The sequence below is a fragment of the Misgurnus anguillicaudatus genome, chromosome 7, assembly GCF_027580225.2.
Source record: "Misgurnus anguillicaudatus chromosome 7, ASM2758022v2, whole genome shotgun sequence".
In the NCBI taxonomy this organism is placed as follows: Eukaryota; Metazoa; Chordata; class Actinopteri; order Cypriniformes; family Cobitidae; genus Misgurnus; species Misgurnus anguillicaudatus.
The window spans coordinates 891,419-904,092 of NC_073343.2; the positions used below are offsets into that span (position 1 = coordinate 891,419).

General features: G+C 34.2%; 3 long non-coding RNA genes across 6 annotated transcripts; 2 read left to right on the forward strand and 1 right to left on the reverse strand.

Annotated features, from left to right (window-relative positions):
• Positions 1-4,454: 4,454 nt before the first annotated feature.
• On the reverse strand, positions 4,455-10,717 carry LOC129445815 (uncharacterized). Of its 3 annotated transcripts, none has more exons than XR_012370385.1 (9): positions 10,537-10,717; positions 9,132-9,477; positions 7,277-7,336; positions 7,134-7,182; positions 6,297-6,374; positions 6,131-6,186; positions 5,722-5,890; positions 5,510-5,611; positions 4,455-4,854 (listed from the first exon to the last, which is right to left on the reverse strand). It is a non-coding gene; the product is annotated as an uncharacterized lncRNA (long non-coding RNA). The 3 variants fall into 3 exon arrangements; XR_012370384.1 differs by having other exon boundaries at positions 9,132-9,487; XR_012370383.1 differs by lacking the exon at positions 10,537-10,717 and having other exon boundaries at positions 5,514-5,611; positions 9,132-9,272.
• On the forward strand, positions 4,994-9,549 carry LOC141365223 (uncharacterized). Of its 2 annotated transcripts, XR_012370388.1 has the most exons (7): positions 4,994-5,125; positions 5,761-5,863; positions 6,122-6,206; positions 6,314-6,392; positions 7,289-7,354; positions 8,217-8,305; positions 9,145-9,549. It is a non-coding gene; the product is annotated as an uncharacterized lncRNA (long non-coding RNA). The 2 variants fall into 2 exon arrangements; XR_012370387.1 differs by lacking the exon at positions 4,994-5,125 and having other exon boundaries at positions 5,732-5,863.
• LOC141365222 (uncharacterized) lies at positions 9,838-11,067 on the forward strand. Its single transcript, XR_012370386.1, has 2 exons — positions 9,838-10,061; positions 11,027-11,067. It is a non-coding gene; the product is annotated as an uncharacterized lncRNA (long non-coding RNA).
• The last annotated feature ends 1,607 nt before the right edge of the window (positions 11,068-12,674 follow it).

Below are 12,674 nucleotides of genomic sequence, written 5' to 3' on the forward strand. Positions count from 1 at the left end.
AAACACCTATGAATTCAGATAGTGGTGATTCAGCAGTCTAATATAATTCTGTATTAAAGGCCTGTTACAAACATAGCAATGTTTCTTGAACAATTCCCATTTACATATGGTGTAGAACAGAAGGGTTGCAGCAGTACAGAGCATGATGCTATTATGCTAAGGTAATGGGTTTGTTTCCCAGGGAACACGTAATGCCTGGCATGCACTGTAAGTTGTTTTGGATAAATGTGTCTGCCAAATACATGAATGCAAATGTAGAAAGCATAACTCTATAAAGGAGTGGAGTACAGTTTCAGCTGGTTAGTAGGACAAACAAAAACAATGGTGCTTATCATCCAGACAGAGGACCGGATCCTCACCGGAACAACTGACTTCGGCAAGAATCCGGCGTGGAGTTGTCTGCTGTCATTATTCATCACAACAGTTTCTTCTGCTTTTATGTTAACAACTCTGTTAGAGGGGAACACTTTACATTTCAATAAACCTCAGTGTTTTTCAAGATCCATTAAGTTCTGGATCAAAACAAGAGGAAAGGAGTATTTTGTCTGCGAGACACATTATCATATATTTTTTGTGTGTGTGTGTGAATACATTCAACACTTTTATTTGATTTTAGTTGCATTCAAACTATACACTTTATCGGTATGTGTGTTCCCTACACCAGTGGTGCGCAAACTGGTTTTCAGTTTTATGACTTTTTATAAAATACATTAATTTAATTCTGTGTAATTAAACCTCAGAAAATTAAGGCTACTAACCAACAGCACTACATTTTGTACTTTAGGGTTTGTTAAATTCAAATTTCATGTCATTAATTTGTCAAAAAATGTATTTGTGGGGGCCACCGTACACAAAGGGGGCCGCACAACGAAAAAATTGTGCACCACTGCCCTACACTATCCGAAAAATGCTCAATAAATGTGGGGTCTTTAAAAATGTCCTAATATAGACCATTTAGTTACAGATATGTATACGTTTGGTACCAATATGTACCTCTGAGGTACTAATATGAACTGGGTAAAAATGTGTACTTTTTTATAGGCTACTGCCTCAGTGACAGCTAGGGACCATTTTTTACCATTTTTTTCTGGTAGTGTAGGATTTAAACCCACAACCTTGGTGATACTAGCGCTTGGGTCTCCAACCTTTTCGTGAGCAAGGGGTACCACAATGGATAATATAATCTGGAGGGCTACATTTTTGATATAGTCTACTCAAAACTTTTTGTTTTACTTGTTGATTTGATTTGATTTTACACGTTGATATGTTTTATCATTGTTTAAAATGTTAACATACATAAAAGAAGCCAAGTTATTATAAAAAAATATGTTTAGAATTAAGGCTAATACACTGAAAAAAATGACTCATTGAATCTAATCAATTCCTTCAAGGTAAGCGGTTGCAACCAACCCATTTAAGCTACATTTAAACAAAAGTTTTATATTTTATTTTACGTTACAAATCTTTTTTGTTTAAATAATAGTAAGTTAAAATGACTTGTAAATCTGAGTTGATTCAACTAAAAATATTAAGGCAACAATGATTTTTTACAGTGTTCAATTATACGATTGGTTCACAGTGAAATTACACAAGCGATGAAAAAGAAAACACATGGAAATTGCCAGTAAACACCAGCCTAACACAGCAGCTCATTTTAATAGCTATCAAATCATATTGTGAAGAAAAAAGTGCGCAAGGTAACATTTGTAACAAACTGTGGATGACAAGCACCTGCTTGCCAAAATGAACAAAATGTTCATGAGCTAAAAATAAGTTATAAACTAAACAAAATATAAAACTGACGAATATGTTTTTCACAAAGAACTGCATGTCTCATTTAAATGAAATGAAAATGTAAATTGGGAAGATTCGCTGGATACGGCAAGGTAAGGGGTTGTCAATAAACATTAACCTCACATGCTGCTCTCAGATTTAACAGACCACTTCATTCATTTTTCCACAATACAAGGAATATTTTAATTGTTTCATAGAAAGCAATTGCGGTGACATAACCTGGCTGCCGTATCCCTTGTTATTCCCCTATCAATTTTTCACTGGCCCTCATCAAATTTACTACACCTGTCGTGGACATGATAAAATTAAAGTGATTTACTGTGATTGACTGTAATAAAACTGACGATAATCCATTCAAACTAATATATGCAAATAAAAATACGTAACCCCCAAGAACGAGGTCACGCCAGTGTGTGCAACAAACCATTAGAAACACAGATGGGTCATTTTGTCTACGATCCTCCCATGATAATAGTACAGAAAATAGGCAGACTTTCATAAACTGCTTCTTAATGTATTGCCTTCTGTCAACCAGAGAAATGTGGAGTCATTTTGTAAGGTAAACCCAGATAGCAGCTGTAAAGTTTTGGCTGGAAGGGATTAGATAAGATACTTGCGTGAACTAAACATCCCATCAGTCAATTACATGATACTGGCTGTTTGCTAACCTTATCTTTCCACATTAGTGCTTCTGATGGACAGTTATTGGAATAGACTGGACAAAGGGTAACCTTATCTGGGTCATTCTACAAAAAAAGGTGGAAATGCTTGTCCCTTGCTTTTGCAGACCCCTTAATCATTTAATTTGACCCAATAATCCCATAATGATATATATTTAATAAATATAGACTGTCCTTAACATGATGAGAGAGTTTATTTATATTTTCTTTTTTGTCCTTTTTTAAACTTTTCTTTAAATGTCTGGTCCTGAAAATTGCCCTGTCCTTTTGATCATACATGGAGGTTGAACTGTGTACTTATTATTTAAAACCATGTTTTTTTGTAAAACAAATCAAATTTACATTTACCTTTAACTCTGTATGAATTTACTACAAGACTGAAATGGTAAAAATACACTATTAATATGAATAATATCAAATAAATATTTATCCCCCAAATTTATGTCATTGGTGTTACCCTACCCAAAGCACTTTTATTTTGAAACAATGCATCAGCTATTTGATGTTTTTCATGGGTCAAGAGGTCAGTGAAAGAAGTGCAGTGGAGGAAGGCAAAAGGTTTGTGAGATATCTTACCTTATTTGTGATGATATATCTAAGAATTTTGAGATAAGATTTTTTGGATGTCATTAGTGTTACTCTTTTTTATAGCTGGGAGTGTTAAGATCTTTACATAAAAATACATTATACTGAATAGGTATGTGATTGTTACATCTCTGATGAAACAGCACATGGCTAATGGCAGCCATTTTGTTAAAATGTTTGTTTTTTCTGTAAATTGTCATTGGTGTTACCATTATTGGTGTTACCGTCATTGGTGTTACCGTCTTCTCTAATGAGTACTTCCTAAGCACTATTCCGTTAACTGACCAACATAAAAGCATACAAACAAAACAAGATGGAAAAATGTTTAAGTTTATAAGTTTTATCATATTCATTATCTATTATTATATTCTCATTTTTTCAGGTATTGAAGATACAATGTCATGGATTCTTTATTAAAATGTATTAAAAATTAAACATAGATTAAGCTCCCCGTTTTGCGAATTCATAGATTTGACAAGTTAATTAACGCTATTATAGAAGTTTTGGGTGTTTTGAAAGACGTTCATTTAAGCAGATTTCCATCACCTGAATTCCACCTTTTCTGTAGAATGACCCATCTACTTCATTTCAAAATATCTCCTGAATTCATAGATGCATATCAAATTGGCAATGGTTCTATACATTATTACTGATGATACCATCATGACCTCAAGTATTAGCCAAAACATTTTAGGTTGTGACTGATAAATACAAGCTTACAGACAAATCTTGTCAGAGGAATAAATAAGTGAAGACAGAAACAAGAATACAAAACATATTTCTGTAAAGTTTTAGCATCGTGATCATTGGCGGCCGGTGACCTCTTTGGTGTTCAATGTGAAGTTCGTCACAATATGTATGTAGCCCGTCATGTGTGTGGTTCGTAATTTCAAAATATGTGCGCGTCGAGTGATCCTATGTGCATCACGTGTCTTGTCAAAATAAGTGCCTGCTGAAGATGACTCTAAAGCTTTTCTGATAAAAGAGACGCTTGCGTTTGCCAGATACTCGCATAATCTCATGCGTAATCAGAGTTTACTGTTAAGAGAGTGTCTTGCGTTTATTTTGTGAACGTGAGCGTCTCTTTCATCATAAATGGTTTTGATGCATGTGCAGCAGGCACTTATTTTGACAAAATACATGATGCAAATGGTTCACATCCCAGATAGCACACGTACGTCTCAGATACGTATATGCGAGGATATCACTCAGATTTCCATTACGTCTGGAAAACGTATTATAAAGGTCGTTTGCCCATATGAATTACGTATCTGAGACGTACGAGCCCAGCCGTTTTGAAGACGCTTTTAAGATCTTTTCAAGACGCTTGATATTTAGAATGATGTTAGCAGATGTATCTAAGATATTTCCAAGATGTTTCTTAGATCTTTAAAAGATCTTTATAAGAGCTTTATTCGAGCTCTTTCTAAGATGTTTCTGAGAGCTTTAAAAGACGATTAAAAGATCATTAAAAATAAATTGCTCTAAACTACATCTTCTACACAGTTATACACAAATATTATTACAAAATATCATTTACAACAATTAAAACAGTATTTTCAATAAAAAAAGGCAGTTGATTGCGTAAAATTTATTAAAATTAGACAAAGGAAAACATTCATAAGATGCATATTTACACGAGTGTATGCAAAAAAGCAACGTTTTTCTGTAACATACAAAGAAACACAATATCTTTAAATTAATCAAATGCTTCCTCGGGCAAAGAACATCTTGGAAGGAATTTCCGCGTCTCCTTCAGTGGTAGACGGACGGATTCTTCATCTGCAGCTGCATTCTAAAAGAAACCATTACAAAAAATGAGGAAAAATTAATTTTACAAACTATGTCATATGTTTTCTTTGTTTCCTTAATATAACTTTGATTAGAATGTCAAACAAAGATAAAATCATCCGTATTAATCGTCAATATCGTGTATATTATTAATATGAGCGTCTTTGCGTTAAATTCGTGCTACACCATGCACTTATTGACGTCTTAATGCAAAAGAAGAACGGCAAGAAAGAAACCTGTCCTGGTCTGGCGATTTAAGGGAACATCTGTTTAAGGTATGTAGTAATAATACATTTTAATAATGCTGAGTGTGGGATCAGTTAACTAGAAATTTCGTTGATAATAAGCAATGTATGTACAGTAACTAGCTAGTTCACGTTAGATATTTTATTCGCGTGTCTGTGGTTATTTTAGGTTTTTGATAGTTAATTTCACTGATAGTTTGAGCCCGTGTAAATTTCTTAAAAAGCTGTAATTATTATTTTATTTTACATTATTATGTTTGCTGTCAAAACTGATATTTATGTATATATATTTATTGACGTTGATATGTAAACTTAACTTACTTAGTTGTACTTGACTAATGCAATAATGACAGGTCCACCTGTTTAAGTAAATTGTAAAACATTTGAACATAACAACATTTGGACATAACATACACACATTGTTTCCGCCTGCATCAATTTAGTTGTATAGCTGCATTGCTGTTTAACACCTCTGGGCAGATTCTCCATGTTCTTCTTTTATGTGTAGCTGCTCACCTTAAACAGATACAGTACATTGAAGTAATGTTTAAAACAAATTAAGCCCTATAATATTGTTTATGTTTACAATAATTGGTAAAAAGTTTGATGGATAAAATGGTTCTTACCATTCTCTATATAAGCCCCTCTGTTAACTTTTGTTCAAGCCTTTCTAGATCTTTTATCAGTCTAGAAAGATGTTGGAGAAAAGACATCATCCTCTTCTATAATCTCCATCTGTAATTGGACTAACTGGACCAGTGAATGCAGGTGACTCCAAGATTGTCTCGTTTACAGCTGCAATATCAAAAAAAAAAATTGAATTGAGGCTTTTTATATACATTTAGTATTTTTAATTAAAATTCATAATGAGCATATGTATACATTGATTTAAAACAGTACTCAAGACTGTAGATTTACTGTGAGGTTTTGAATGTTGGACAGATTATCAGACCTGCATCTGCCTCAGACATGTTGATGTTTAGCTAATGACGATTTTAAATACATTTATTTATTTATTTATTTTAGGCAACTTACTCTCCATTCGACCTTGCAGGTCACACCATGGTCTCTCAAGAGGGAAAATGAGTGCTCTATGGATTGAACAGAAAAGGTAGTATTACACAGTGTTATGTTGTATTTAAATGCCATGAACAATGCGTTTATGTTTTCTTCCTAATTATGTCAACAAATGCTCTTTTACCTTGCATGGTACTTTAGGTGAATCAAAACTCCAACCATCTGTATGAGGGTCTGGATGGATAAAGGATGCCCACTGGAGCTGGAAATGATGGATCAGGTCATTTTCATTTGTCACATTTACAAAGAAGCACACTAAGGCTTGCGTTAACCTGTCTGTGGCAAATACACTAGACAGAAGTATTGGGAGGCCTCATTCTAATAAACATGTTTATTTATTCCAGTATGTCCAATCAAAACAAATATAAATGCTATACCATATAATACCACTACAAAGAATTTTGTTTTGATTTTTGTTGCAACAGTTTTGTAAGTGCCTTTTTCTGTTCCGAAATGACTACAGCTTCTTGTACAAGTCATCGATAGGTTTAGGTGGTGAGTTTTTGGCTAAAAACCTTTGAGTCATATCAAAGGTGTTAGCTGAGTTAAGGTCTGGGCTTTATTCAGACCAGTCAAAGTTCTTCTACACCAGACTGAATCACTAATTTTCTGTTTGAACCTTACTTTGTTTGTAGGGTCATTCTTAAGTTGGTATTGAAAAGGGCCCTGACAAAACTCTTGCTATAAATTTAGCATCAAACGGTTTTTCTAGAATATCATATGCTGTAGCATTAAGATTTGTGCTCATGGAAATAAGTAAAGTATTTAAACCTGTTTATTATAAGGAGGCGTCGCAATAGTTATGTCTATATAGTTTATGTTTAACAAGCCAAAATAACCAGGGCTGCTTCTTTTTAAGAACTTTTGGGTATTTTTAAATCAGCCAGAGAAATAACAGTCCTTAAATGTGTAATGTAATGCCATAATTTCGATCAAAACGTGAGGTCAGATTCTTGTTAACCTTCTGTGTTCTTTCTTGCTGGTTAGCCGAGTGTCCCAGGACAGAAAATCTGTTTCGTATGGATCAGAGTCAGACATTAACATCTATTATGTAATATCTAGTGATATGTTTTCTTATAATGCTGTGAACAAATGCTCTTTTACCTTGAATATTAGGTGGATCCACACTTGAACCATCTGTATGATGATCTGCACCCACTGGAGCTGTAAATGGTGGAGCAGGTAAGTTTCACAAGTAAACAAACTCAAATCCTATTCAGATCATTCATGATTCCAGCAATAACCAAGTTTTTTCGTAACAATTACATTGCAAATCTTAATGCACAGATCATATTTTTTTGACTATATTCCTTTTTTGTTCTGCTCTTTTTACATAAGACACAATTCATATCTGATATCGGTGTTACAATAATTTGCAAAACTACAGTTAATGTGAGTGTCATGATTTGCACTTGAGTTTTGTATTGACTTAAGCCAGGGTCACTGCCAATTTAGGCATGTTTTAATTATGACACTTAAACAATTGTATATGTACTTCGATAAAAGTTTTTGCAATCATGGAAACATAAGTGAATCGCAGACAGCATTCTTCTTTTACGAATGTAAAATGGCTGGAGTAGTGATGTCACTAGCTAGATTAATTTTCATTTGACCTCCCCCACAGAAAGACACAGCACATCATTATATCGTTGGCTCCGCCCACTGGTGTTCAGTCTAAAGTAGTAGTTGTTGACAATCATAAAGTTATTATAAGAGTAAGATTGTGATGTCAGACAAACATTGTGCTGTTGCTGGCTGTGGGAAATTAGTGTCTTTGTAAGGGTCGCAAATAATTTGAAAATATTTGTTTCAAAATATGCCCCCCTACCATGAACTAAACTGGACTGTTGCAGAGACCAGGTGTAGTAGGGTACGGAGCGCTCACACTAGTCACATCAAACTTTGGAGGTAAAACATACTTTGGTATGATACAGTATGCATAGTGTGAGTACCCCATAATTTTACTGTAAACCATGCCGCTCCTAAGAGCTTATTTCTATGTATATTTGAAACATTCTTCATTCTCTTGTGATTATTTTTGCAGGTTTCTGAATTGATGTCAGATGCAAAGCAGAAGCTTATTTTCTTCCAGTTTGGCTTCATTGTGGAAAAATGCTGGAAACTAAAATGCAGGTGACATTCTTTTGTCTATTGAAGCTATGACAAATCATTTGTCTGTTTAGTTAATGTTTTATACAGTGTAACTGTACCTAAACATTGTTCCTTGAGGTCCTCTGCTATTCACATTTTGTATGTCTTCCTTATTTAACACACCTTATTCAAATCATCAGCTCATTAGTAGAGATCTTCATGAACTGAACTGAGGCTGTGTCCAAATGTTCACACTTGTTGTCTTTGCACTAGATTACTTACATTACGTTTTTTTTTGTATTTGGCCTAAGTATTCTAGTGGGTGTGAAGACCCCAAGCGTGCATGTAGAATTATTCATCCGATGGGACACACTTAGCATGTGTAAAAATTTCAATCCAGGTAGTGCCAGCAATTTGCACCAAAACGTATTTGTGTTTTGTTTACTACTTTTAATTTATATTTAACGTTTTTAAGTTTTTCTGTAAATAAAATGAACACTCTGAAATGAACATTTGCTTATATCAAACTTTTAGATGCAGAATTCTTTGCTCCTGTAAAAAAGCTCTTTGTTTTGAGTATGTAGCTTTATTAAAGTGTATTATTTATTCAGTAGTCCCTAAATAAACGACACAATGTTGCAGATGTTTCACAAAATGCATAACAATAATGCAGTGAACACCATAGAAATGTTACCATACAATTAAAAGTCTCATGCTTTACATCCAGAACATGATGCACGATATGATGCACAAAGTGATATTTGGATGCAGCCTCAGTCTGTCAGATCAAAGAGACATACAGAATGCACAGAGCAGTGAAACTCCATGAACAGAGTTGAGAACCACTGCTGTAACTCATTATGCTTACCTGACTCATGCAGAATTCTGGCCTGGTGTTTGGTCCCCCCTTTCTCTGGCTTGTGTCTCCATCATCATTACACTCTTGTCAGTGTAATAGTATCGTCGTCTGCGTACCAGGACTTTGTTTCTCAGCTGTCCCTTCTCCTTCAAGCTACATTTTTGTCAAGCTGCAACAAGTTGGAATACATAATTATTAACGTTTAAGGATTTTGATGTATGAAATATGTAACAAAAGCAAAAAATGTACAGACATTCTATTAAGAAATTACCTTTTTGTTGTTTGTTTACTGACGTTTCAACCATATTGCATTTATAATTGATCATCATACCTTTGGTCTACTGTTAACAGGCTACTGTAGAAAACTTTGAACAAAGTAAAAAAAAAAGAGAAAAAATTATAAATGCTGAATGTGTCTCATCTTAAATACATTGTTGTTGTTTTTTTCATTGAATTTGGATGTTTTGATGATTTAAGGAAAATTTACGTAGCATATATATTGATGTTTTAATTCAGAGTTTGTTAATGACACTTAATCATTAACAAACATTTAAAAAGGTTTATTACAATACTAATTGATAATATTAAATTAATGTAATTATCTTGTTTTGTTACACCCTAAATCACTGAGCGCACAAACGCTACCCCAGTTACAAGCATGGGTGGTTGACTTCATGCAGACATGCGCAGACATCGAAGTACCGCGAGAGTACTGTGATGTCATACTGGTTAACGCTAAGCCACGTGAAGCCGGACACTAGGGCTGCACTAATCTTTGGACTGGAGTAGCCTGTGGTTTTTAAGGCTTCCGTGTCTCATCGCGTTAAACGATCGCAGAACGATTTATTTCTCTTTTTCACCTCGATCTTTGGCCTCTTGTGATTTAACAAAACCAACATGTGAAGTTACAACGCTGACGAAGGAGTTTCATCAGTAGAGGTAAGTAACCAACTTTATGTTAGTGGATCTACAGATTGATTGTCGTATATGATCATTGTTTTTTTGGTTTGTTTGTTTGTAACGTTTATCAATGCAAGCCAAAATCGAGCTGCAAATCCTAAAGGCAAGGCACGTTGAACATGTAACGTTAACCGCTTTTCTCAGCGGTGGTGGGGTAAACATTAGCTAAGTTAGCCTAGACCAGCCCCTGTTTAACTTAAAGTTACTTGAGTTATAAAATGTATCAATCTTCCCGCCCGACTTGCTTGGAGTAAGTTAACGTAACGTTATGTAAACGACCTGTATTCACAAGAAGCCTTAGCGAAGTGGTTTGATAATTGAGTTAATATATTTTATCAGTTGTATTAGCTATAAAGTTATTTATATCTGTGAATTAATTCGTATTTTGATCAGTTTCTAACAACACATACATGACAAAAGGCTGACGTAACGTTAATAAAGTTAAGTTACTTACCAACACGAACAAACTGACAGAAAAATTAACTTAAAGCCAACAATTACAAAAAAAACCATATTATAAATGAACATAAACGTTATGTTTACGAATTATATTATTTACATGTTAATAATGATGTTAATTGCGAAGAAAATGTTGAAGTGTGCCTGAGGAAATAACGGTCATATGATGAAAATGGCGCTCACATGACGTACGAATGGCCTCGCGACCAGCTCGCGCTTGCGCGACAGAAGGGTTAACTTCCTGCTCCAACCTGCACTTTGAATGCAGGGATAATAACAAATAACCAAAGTTTAATAATATTGCTGGATTTTTTATAATGCTTAATAAATGATGCGTGTAAATTTACACATATTTATTACGTCACTGACATTGTTTTATTGCGTTTATTTCTTTTATATTGATTGAAAATTAAAACCTTATTTAATTTACCTAAAATTTGTTTGTGTTTAACACTGATTTATGTTGTTTTTCTGTTTAATATTAGTGTGTCCTGGTAAACGTGTGCTCGGAAACATGCAGATTACAGTATTTACAGAGCCGACCTTGAGGCTATTTTTTTTGCATGACATCCACTGATGGATAATCTGTTTACCTAAAAACAGGTAATGTATAAACATTGCAAATATGAATTCACAAGTATATAATTTCACAAATATTAAATATTATTTACAATTATTATTAATGATGTACATATTAAATAACATGTTCAGTTGTTATGTTAAGTTATTTGAAGGATATGCATGGTAGATCAATTAGATTATCTTTCTCACTAGCTATAAGCAGCATGCTATAAAAATGTTCCACTTAAAGGTGTAGCGGAGGATTTTCTCGAATTTTAGAAAAGAAACGCCGTCTCCCCTTTTTAAAAAAAATGCAATTGCGCAACACTCCAGATTGACAACTAGGAGGACCAATAGTCTTGATGATCCACCCGGTGATCCACCCACAAGTCTTAAAGCTGCAGTAACCTAATTCATCCTTCAATAAAATCACTCTCTGCTCTTCACTAAAGAACTGTTGTACTTCATACGAATGCGTGTATATTTAATTCATACAGTAAAGACTATGAAGTGTTTTATTTTCATTAGTTTTTACAGACATAAGCCTTTTTAAAGGCATATTAAATTTCTCTTTGCAGAAGAAATATTTGTTGTGCTAATTTATTTGATTCTATATTAAAACAATAATATACCTAATTACTGCAAGTAATATAACAAAGGCAACATCTGTGGTATTACTTTATCTAGAAAAATTTTTAAAAGTTACAGTCATCAAAGAGCTTGCATATCAGCTTGAAAAATCGTTATGGTATCGGCAGATCACGAAGACAACAAATCGGTGATCGGTATCGGCCTGCAAAAATCCTGATCGCAGCATCCCTAGTTCATACAAAGCAACTTATTGCTCATCTGCTTGAGAGAAAGTTACTGCTGGGGCTCTCCTGCTAAGGTTGTCTTAATTCTAAAAAGAAATTAAGTCATTTAGGCTTAGGTCATAGCAAGTTTTGAATGAATGACTTTACAATCTGTTTTAATAATGTTTATTTACAATGTATTTTATTCCACTTACCTGAATCGTGCAGAGGCTTGATGTTTAGTCCACAGGTTGTCTTCTCCAACCTCTGAGTGAAGCCACCACGAGTGGTCGTGTTAACCAATTTTTTTATCTTAGTGCACAGTAAGTGTGTCCACATAGTCTAAACGCTTAATAAACTGATAACGTGTAAGGTCATTTAAATGCATATAACGATTTTCTTTTATAGGGTAAAGCCCATAAATGATGCGACAAACATATATTTTGAAAACGCAAGCAACACACGACACTCCGAACACATATTTTGAATTCGCGCCCCTCGGAAGAGCAGTCATGAGCCGCCACTGATTGTGATGATGTGTATTGACAGCAGCAGTCCTCATTTACTGTGATCATATGTAAGATATTATATAAAAAAACGCCATGAGAAATAAAATTCATGTGGGTGTAAAATGGCAACACAGTAGGTTGAGGAAATGAGGTCATAATTTTCATTATGCACATACTATTCCTTTTTTTCATTGGATTTTTTTTAACATTAACCGTGCATCTTTTTGCATTATAGGTACAAGTGTAAGCTTGTCACATATTCATCCTAA